The sequence below is a fragment of the Triticum dicoccoides genome, chromosome 3B, assembly GCF_002162155.2.
Source record: "Triticum dicoccoides isolate Atlit2015 ecotype Zavitan chromosome 3B, WEW_v2.0, whole genome shotgun sequence".
NCBI classification, from domain to species: Eukaryota; Viridiplantae; Streptophyta; class Magnoliopsida; order Poales; family Poaceae; genus Triticum; species Triticum dicoccoides.
This window is the reverse complement of record NC_041385.1, coordinates 250116075-250125952: the sequence shown is the minus strand read 5'-3', so window position 1 is coordinate 250125952 and position 9878 is coordinate 250116075.

Sequence of the window (9878 nt, the reverse complement as noted above, 5' to 3'; positions counted from 1 at the left end):
GACGGCTGCGAGGAGGGGGATGGGGTGGCGGGATCGAGAGGCGGTGGCTAGGGTTTACCCCGGGTCGCCCACGGGGACGAGACGGGGTCGAGAGTCATCTGCTTGGCATGCGCTTCCATGCTCTCAACTTGTTGTTGTAGATAGTCAGAAAGTCGTCGTGCTAAGGCCCCAAAGAACCAATGCACCAGAGTAGCAACCATCGCCGCTAAAGAGAGATGTAGGTCAGAAAGATCAAACCTGTAACCACACGAACGAAAATTAACAAAAACTTGATCTAAATAGATGCACCGAAGACTAGCACCGACCGAATCCAACAAGATCCGACGGAGACACACCTTCACACATCCTTCAACGGCGTTGAAAGGTCGAGGATGTCGCCTAGAGGGGGGTGTAACGCCCCGAGACCGACACTCCAGAAGACTTCTAGCTATTCCGAGTTTTGTCGTGTGATTTGTTTTGTCTGTGCATTCATCATGCCATATCTTGCATTGCATCATGTCATCATGCCATCATATCATTAATTTTTATAACTCTTCTAAATAAATTGTGTGGATCCTCGGTCCATTTAAATTGAGGGATATTCACAATGGTGATTTCTCTTTAGAACATATACTCCCAATATTATTAGGGAGCTATAATAAATATTCCATTAACTAGAAATCACCCATAACACATCTGCATTATTCTTCAACTCTTCTTTTATCCGACTCAACCTTATGTCCTTCCTTTTTGACCTTTTAGTGAAATTGAGTTGCAATTTTACTTCTCCATAAATGTTCCAAATCTGCCCATAAATCACATCTGGTGTGTAGGGTGGGTGTTACAAGTTGGTAATCAGAGCCATCACTGACTTCGGAGCCCCCTGCTTGATCGAATTGCTGGCGTTGTTGAGTCTAGAACAAAAAATGTTTTGAGTCTTAGGATTATATATATCAGAGAGTAGGATTCTTTTTACTCCTCAGTCCCTTCGTTGCTCTGGTGAGGTCTCCTGACGTAGATGCTTTGTCTTTCCTCGCCTCAAATTTCACTAAATTTTTTTAGGATCACGCGGGTATCTTGGGATCGTTCCGATATTCTTATGACGTGAACATTGTTCTTGGTGCCTCCTGACATTTAGGGGTTGTGGCAGTGTCCCGGGGAGTTGAGCTCCGAGGTGTTGTCGTCATAAATTTTATCGTTGCAATTCTGGAATACCTGAGTTTCGCCGACATCGAAAATCTCTTTTATGCAGGTAGTGGTAAGATAACCTCGATGCCACCCAGTACTGGGGAGTTCGGGAGTATTTGCTCGTATAACAGATGCTTTTCGAAGGTTGAGGTACACGATTTCCGAAGGTTTCTTGGTTATGTGTTGACGGATGGATACAGCTGGATGTAGGGATTGTTAGTTTGGGTGATATATATTGCTTCCCTTGTATCCCCAACACCCGATTGCATAACCAGAAAGTTTCGGGAGTTTTATAGGTGGGAATTCAAGTAGCTCCTAGAATATCTTTCCGACAGATGCATGATATGGGATTGGGTAAATCTCTATCATATGTATTTGTTCCGGCTTATTCTGCAAGCCAAATCCTTTGTTTTGTTTTATTTGTGGTATTCGAGTTGCTTCGAAGTCAAATGTTGAATCCATACCTTTCCTAAACGTTGTTCTCATATTGCTATGTGAATACTAATCCTTCTTGATCATCGAGGTCGTCATGTTAATTCTTTTCCAACCGGCGTGTTTCTCTTCAAGTGCATCCGATCATTCCAACATTCGCAAGATCAATTCTAAGTTTTTCTCAACGGTATCTATCCCATCTGCCCCAAGTTGCCTTTATTTTCCTGCCCTCCCACCCTTAACTTCAAGGACTCAGATTTCTTAATCATGTATCCTTTTATTTGTGAGAAGTCTCTTCATTCGTTTCTTTCAATGTTCTTATCCGGTGATTTCCCATGAAGATGCTCAACAGTTTCAAGTTCATCATCCTTCGTTGCTGTTTCTTCTCCGGTGGATCCAATTTAAGATTGCGGTGTTGATCATACTCTTTTCCTTGTTCCAAATGCTTTCTCATGCCGATGCACCTCTTAATCATTCACTTCTCGCTATTCATTTGTCCTAGAGTGCTCAAGATATCTCAAAAGATTCGTGCTTTCCATTCTTAATCTGTTCAAGCTATTTGGAGATTATTATCTCATTCAAGTCATTTAATTCAACCGGTGCAATCTCTATTCAAAATCATTCAACAGTGTTTTCTTTTGAGTGGGCCCTAACCCACAGGTCTTTTTCCAGGATCTTACTTGACTCTTCTAATTTTCTCGGAGCCATTCCCAAATTCTTTTCGAAGTTTGACGTAAGAATGAATTTTCATCAGTCAGATGTCTTCTTCAAGATCGCTTTCAAATTCTTTTGATCATTGGTTCATCATTTCTATTCTTCTTTGTTCCGAAGTGCCTCAACAATTTTGGTGGTTCTCGTCATCATTCTCAGCATGTGAAGACCGAAGAAGTGTTTCCTCTAAATCTTGTCCCTTCTCTCGAAGATTCATGGTTCTAGCTTCATGCCATCCTCATAATTGTTTTTGATTGTGACAATTCTTTTCACCCATCCAGAGCATTTCATGAGTTGTTTCCATTTCTTTCCTCCGAAGTCCATCATGTCAGAATTCTTCATTCTCAGCGTGTAGCTATCGTTCTCCAAATCTTACCGGTGGATCATTCAAGTATACTCTTTAGTCGGCTCACGATCTCTTTGTTCTCTTGTATCTAAATCCCCTCAAGTATCTTCATTTGTTTTCCAATTCTTCCCGGTGAATTGTGCCTTTGCTACTTTCATTTTCAATTCTTTCGGTGGTTCGTTCAAGATTTCACTTCCTTCGTTATCATATCAATTCATTCGTTGTTTCCAAATCCCACCGGTGGTTCCATCAATACCTTCTCAAGTTTACGCTATATCCCTCTTAAATCCTTTCTACGAGAATAAGTAGCATGCCTATCCGTTGCTTGTCCTCAATTTAAATTGGCGAAGGTTATGCAACGTAATTCTTATTATTGTTTCATCCAAGTGATCTAGTTTCTTCTTTCTAGAGTTGTTCATCATGTCACATTTCTCGGTTCGAGATGCTTCATCTTTTCTTTTCCGGAGTTCCAAGTTTTTTGCATTATCTCGTCACGAAGCTCCATCTAAATCATTGCAAGGCTTCACCTTGTGTTTTCAACTTCTCTTTCTTTTTATCATCCTTTTATTACCGGAGTTCTTCATGGAGGCTCTACATGGTGGTTTGTTAAGGATTCTTTTCATTCTTCAATTGTTCTTCAAGATTTCTCTTGAAGCTATGATCCGCCAAGCTATACTCAAAATTAAACATGGTTTTCAACACATGTTTTGTTTTGGGAAGCTCAAGTATTCTTCATCTTGCATTCAAAAGTGCAATTCTTTCTACCTTATCTTTTGAGGTGGTGTTATATCATTCTTGACAATTTTCATTCATGTTTCGCGATTCACATGTTCTCAGGAATGAGGTATTTTAAACCCATCATTTTCTTCCTTGGAGTTAACTTGGTAAAGATTTCACCTAAAAGCCTTCCCGAAGGGATGTTGCTAATTGTGGTGCTTATCAATGACCCAAGTTCTCCAGTTATCCTCTTGGTGAAAGAAGTTTCTCTTATCTTCATCTCAACCAATCAATTGTTTCTGTTAGTGGCCGGTTGTCACCTCATAATTTTGATAAGTTTTCCATAAGCCCACTACAAGCTTATTCATTTTGTTGTTGATTTCCCAACAACTCCTTTCAATCCTTCTTTGCAAGTATGCTTTCCAAGCTCAGTTGTGGCAGAAGTTGGCATTTTCTTCTCCATTCTGTTATTCCAATGATCTATCTTCTATTCTTTCTTCCGGAGGCATTGTGATGTTGCTATTTTCACTCATCATCTCGAATTGTGAGGATCGTGTTTTTTTTGTGCTTATCCATTTAACTGAAGTGTTGTGTCATCTCTTCAAGTTCTTTTCATCTTATCAAGTCTTGCATCTCTTTTCAACCGGAGTGTTATCCGAATTTGATCTTCCTTGTTCCTTGTTTATCTCGTTTCAACCAGAGTGGTTCCAATTCCTTCTTGTCCATTGTACTTGTCATTCATAACTTTGCGACCTCCAAGGTTCACATGGTGTTCCTTCTTTCTATTCTCTACCGCAGTGCTCTCAATTGTGTTCAACTCCGTTGTGTTCTCTCTTTCAACTTTTCAACCCCACAAGGTTCTTTGGTTTCACTCATTGGTCAAAGAAGCAACTTAGTTTTACCTCTTCTCTTCCTCTTCCGTTTTCTCTCCGGTGCCATCCTAGATCTCGGGACGAGATCCTCTTGTAGTGGTGGAGTGTTGTAACGCCCCGAGACCGACGCTCCAGAAGACTTCCAGCTATTCCGAGTTTTGTCGTGTGATTTGTTTTGTTTGTGCATTCATCATGCCATCTCTTGCATTGCATCATGTCATCATGACATCATATCATTAATTTTTATAACTCTTCTAAATAAATTGTGTGGATCCTCGGTCCATTTAAATTGATGGATATTCACAATGGTGATTTGTCTTTAGAACATATACTCCCAATATTATTAGGGAGCTACAATAAATATTCCATTAACTGGAAATCACCCATAACACATTTGCATTATTCTTCAACTCTTCTTTTATCCGACTCAACCTTCTATCCTTCCTTTTTGACCTTTTAGTAAAATTGAGTTGCAATTTTACTTCTCCATAAATGTTCCAAATCTGCCCATAAATCACATCTGGTGTGTAGGGTCACCCCTTATAATTTCAACCCATTTGGAGTTCATTCGAATGGGTTTCGAAATTCAAACTTGTCTGAGTTAAATCCAACAGGTGTGGATTTTACTTCCTCTAAAAAATCCTCTGTCTATTTTTGTCAAATTCCTCACATTTTTGTGAGTCCGGTAAAATAATCCCCATGTCCAACTTCTTTCCCTAACCCTAACCCTCTCTTTCTCTTTCTTCTCTCTAATTCTCTTCTGCTTAAGAGTAGAGAGAGAGCAGCCTTGCAGCCCAGCAGCCAAGTTGGCCCACCAAATCCCCAGGCCCATGGCCCAAGGCCCACCTACACCCTGCCTATAACTCTAGCCCGACCGGTCCACACATCTCTCTCGATCCCCCTCGTCCTACTTAAACCGGACATGCATCATACTTGGTTGTGCATCATGCCATGTTTATGTGATGGTTGTTTACTATGTCGTTTGCTTCTTTCCGGTTGCGCTTCTCCTTGATAGTTCCGGTTACGTTGCGATTTTGAGGATCCGTTCGTCTACATCCGTTTGTCTTCTTCATGGACTTGTTCTTCTTCCTTGCGAGATCTCAGGCAAGATGCCCATTACCCTCGATATCACTTCTATCTTTGCTTGCTAGTTGCTTCGTTCTATTGCTATGTTGCGCTACCTATCACTTGTTTACCATGCCTCCCATATTGCCATGTCAGCCTCTAACCTTTTCACCCTTCCTAGCAAACCGTTGCTTGGCTATGTTACCGCTTTGCTCAGCCCCTCTTATAGCGTTGTTAGTTGCAGGTGAAGTTGAAGATTGCTCCATGATGGACAGGATTATGTTGGGATATCACAATATCTCTTATTTAAATTAATGCATCTATATACTTGGTAAAGGGTGGAAGGCTCGGCCTTATGCCTGGTGTTTTGTTCCACTCTTGCCGCCCTAGTTTCCGTCATACCGGTGTTATGTTCCTTGATTTTGCGTTCCTTACGCGGTTGGGTGATTTATGGGACCCCCTTGATAGTTTGCTTTGAATAAAACTCCTCCAGCAAGGCCCAACCTTGGTTTTAACATTTGCCACCTAAGCCTTTTTCCCTTGGGTTCTGCAGACTCAAGGGTCATCTTTATTTACCCCCCTGGGCCAGTGCTCCTCCGGGTGCTGGTCCAAACCGAGCAATGTCCGGCGCCCCCTGGGCAACCAGGGTCTATGCCAACCCGACGTCTGGCTCATCCGGTGTGCCCTAAGAACGAGATACGTGCGACTCCTATCGGGATTTGTCGGCACATCGGGCGGTCTTGCTGGTCTTGTTTTACCATTGTCGAAATGTCTTGTAAACCGGGGTTCCAAGACTGATCGGGTCTTCCCAGGAGAAGGAATATCCTTCGTTGACCGTGAGAGCTTGTGATGGGCTAAGTTGGGACACCCCTGCAGGGTATAAACTTTCGAGAGCCGTGCCCGCGGTTATGTGGCAGATGGGAATTTGTTAATATCCGGTTGTAGAGAACTTGACACTTGACTTAATTAAAATGCATCAACCGCGTGTGTAGCCGTGATGGTCTCTTTTCGGCGGAGTCCGGGAAGTGAACACGGTATTTGTGTTATGATTGTGCGTAAGTAGTTTCAGGATCACTTCTTGATCACTTCTAGCTTCTCGACCGTTCTGTTGCTTCTCTTCTCGCTCTTATTTGCGTATGTTAGCCACCATATTTGCTTAGTGCTTGCTGCAACTCCACCTCATTACCACTTCCTACCCATAAGCTTAAATAGTCTTGATCTCGCGGGTTCTGAGATTGCTGAGTCCTCGTGACTCACCAGATACTATCACAATAGTTGCAGGTGCCGATGATACCAGTGCAGGTGTTGCAACCGAGCTCAGATGGGAGCTCAACGAAGATCTTGGTCGTTGCTATGTTTCATTTCATATTGATCAGTAGTGGAGCCCAGTTGGGACAATCGGGGATGTAGCAGTTGGGTTATCTTCTTTTCTTTTGGCTTCGTCCGTAGTCGGACTATGTGTGTGCTCTGAATGATGTATGAATTATATGTTCATTGTGTGAAGTGGCGATTGTAAGCCAACTCTTTATCCCATTCTTGTTCATTACGTGGGATTGTGTGAAGATGACCCTTCTTGCGACAAAACCACCATGCGGTTATGCCTCTAAGTCGTGCCTCGACACGTGAGAGATATAGCCGCATCGTGGGTGTTACAGGGGGTGAATAGGCTCTTTAAAATAATTACGGTTTAGGCTTGAACAAATTTTGAATAAACCTAGCGGTTAATTTGTAAAGCACAAAACCTACAACAACTAGGCTCACCTATGTGCACCAACAACTTATGCTAAGCAAGATAAACAACTAAGTGATAGTAAGATATATGACAAGAAACAATATAGCTATCACAAAGTAAAGAGCATAAGTAAAGGGCTCGGGTAAGAGATAACCGAGGCACGTGGAGACGATGATGTATCCCGAAGTTCACACCCTTGCGGATGCTAATCTCCGTTTGGAGCGGTGTGGAGGCACAATGCTCCCCAAGAAGCCACTAGAGCCATCGTAATCTCCTCATGCCGTCGCACAATGCAAGATGCCATGATTCCACTTAGGGACCCTTGAAGGTGGTCACTGAACCCATACAAATGGCAACCCTTGGGGGCGGTCACCGGCACCCGTCAAAATTGCTCGGGGCGATCTCCACAACCTAATTGGAGACCCCGACGCTTACTCGGAGCTTTACACCATAATGGTTGAGCTCTGAACACCACCAACCGTCTAGGGCGCCCAAGCATCCAAGAGGAACAAGCTCAAGGGTACCAAGCACCCAAGAGTAATAAGCTTCTCAACTTGTAACTTCCACATATCACCGTGGAGAACTCAAACCGATGCACCAAATGCAATGGCAAGGGCACACAAAGTGCCCAAGTCCTTCTCTCCCAAATCCCACCAAAGCAACTAATGCTAGGGAAGAAAATGAGAGGAAAACAAGAAGGAGAACACCAAGAACTCCAAGATCGAGATCCAAGGGGTTCCCCTCACATAGAGGAGAAAGTGATTGGTGGAAATGTGGATCTAGATCTCCTCTCTCTCCCCCCCAAAAAAACTAGCAAGAATCCATGGAGAGTTTGAGAGATAGCAAGCTCGAAGAAGGTCAACAATGGGGGAAGAACACAAGCTCAAAGGATAAGGTTCATTGAGGAAGAAGACCCCCTTTTATAGGTGGGGAAAAATCCAACCGTTATGCTCACAGTCCACACAGAGTGGTACTACCGCTAGGGCAGTGGAAGCCCTTTGTAAAACAATAGCGAGGAGGCAAAAAGCCGATAGAACCGCTGGAGCGGCACTCCCGCTCGTCCTCACGGTACTGCCGCTAGGGGTAGCGGTACTACTGCTTGCGAGCGGTACTAAAAAAAATACATCCGTGCCTACCACCGCTGGACTTAAGACGAGTTTTTGGTCCGGAGCGGAAGTAGCCGTGGTAGTACTGCTCTGGAGCGGTAGTAAAAAATTACATCCACTCCGAGCGGAAGTACCGCTCCCAAGAGCGGTAGTAAAAATTTACATCCCCTCCAAGTGGTAGTACAACTCCCATGAGCGGTAGTACCGCTGCAGCCTTTTTAAGGACACCAAAAGTGACAACTTCTGCAAACAGACTCCAAATTCAATGAAACCAAGTTTGTTGGAAAGCTAGTGACAAGGGCTAACACAATCTTGATAGAAATAACAATAAGAAGGAAATTACAAAAGGCCCATAAGAAAATGATGAGAACCCTTCCTCAAATAAGACCGGTAAAACCTTCAACACCAAAAACACAATAGAAGAAGCACGTGAACTCCGTTTTCGAGGAACTCGAGCTTGTCAAGAAGATGACCATAAGCTCCAAATATCACAAGGAGAAAACCAAATAAGAACAAAGAAGGATGATGCAAGCATGCAATGGTTTGAGCTCTCTACTAACGATACGATCAAGCTACTTACTTGAGAGCCCCCCTTGATAGTATGACAATCGATCCTATAACACGATCTCCAAACTATCACCATGAGACCGGTAAAATAGAAAACCTATCAAGGGCAAACCTTTGCCTTGCACGAAGTCCACTTGAGCTAGATGCTACGTCTTGAGCTTGCATTGGTTTTCCTTGAAGAGGAAAGGGTGATGCAACAAAGTAGCGTAAGTATTTCCCTCAGTTTTTGAGAACCAAGGTATCAATCCAGTAGGAGGCTTCTCAAAAGTCCCACGTACCTACACAAACAAACAAGAACCTCGCAACCAACGCAATAAAGGGGTTGTCAATCCCTTCACGGTGACTTGCAAAAGTGAGATCTGATAGAGATAATATGATAAGATAAATATTTTTGGTATTTTTGTGATATAGATTGGAAAGTAAAAGATGCATATAAAAGTAGATGGAAAACTTATATGATAAAAGATAGACCCGGGGGCCATAGGTTTCACTAGTGGCTTCTCTCAAGATAGCATAAGTATTATGGTGGGTGAACAAATTACTGTCGAGCAATTGATAGAAAAGCGCATAGTTATGAGATTATCTAGGCATGATCATCTATATAGGCATCACGTCCGTGACAAGTAGACCGAAACGATTCTGCATCTACTACTATTACTCCACACATCGGCCGACTCCTGCCTGCATCTAGAGTATTAAGTTGATAAGAACATAGTAACGCATTAAGAAAGATGACATGATGTAGAGGAACAATCTCATGCAATATAATATAAACCCCATATTTTTATCCTCGATGGCAACAATACAATACGTGCCTTGCTGCCCCTGCTGTCACTGGGAAAGGACACCGTAAGATTGAACCCAAAGCTAAGCACTTCTCCCATTGCAAGAAAGATCAATCTAGTAGGCAAAACCAAACTGATAATTCGAAGAGACTTGCAAAGATAACTTAATCACACATAGAATTCAGAGGAGATTCAAATATTTCTCATAGATAAACTTGATCATAAACCCACAGTTCGTCGGATCTCGACAAACACACCACAAAAACAGTTACATGGAATAGATCTCCAAGAAGATTGAGCTTTGTATTGAGATTCAAAGAGAGAGAGCAAGCCATCTAGCTAATAACTGTGGACCCGAAGGTCTGTGGTAAACTACTC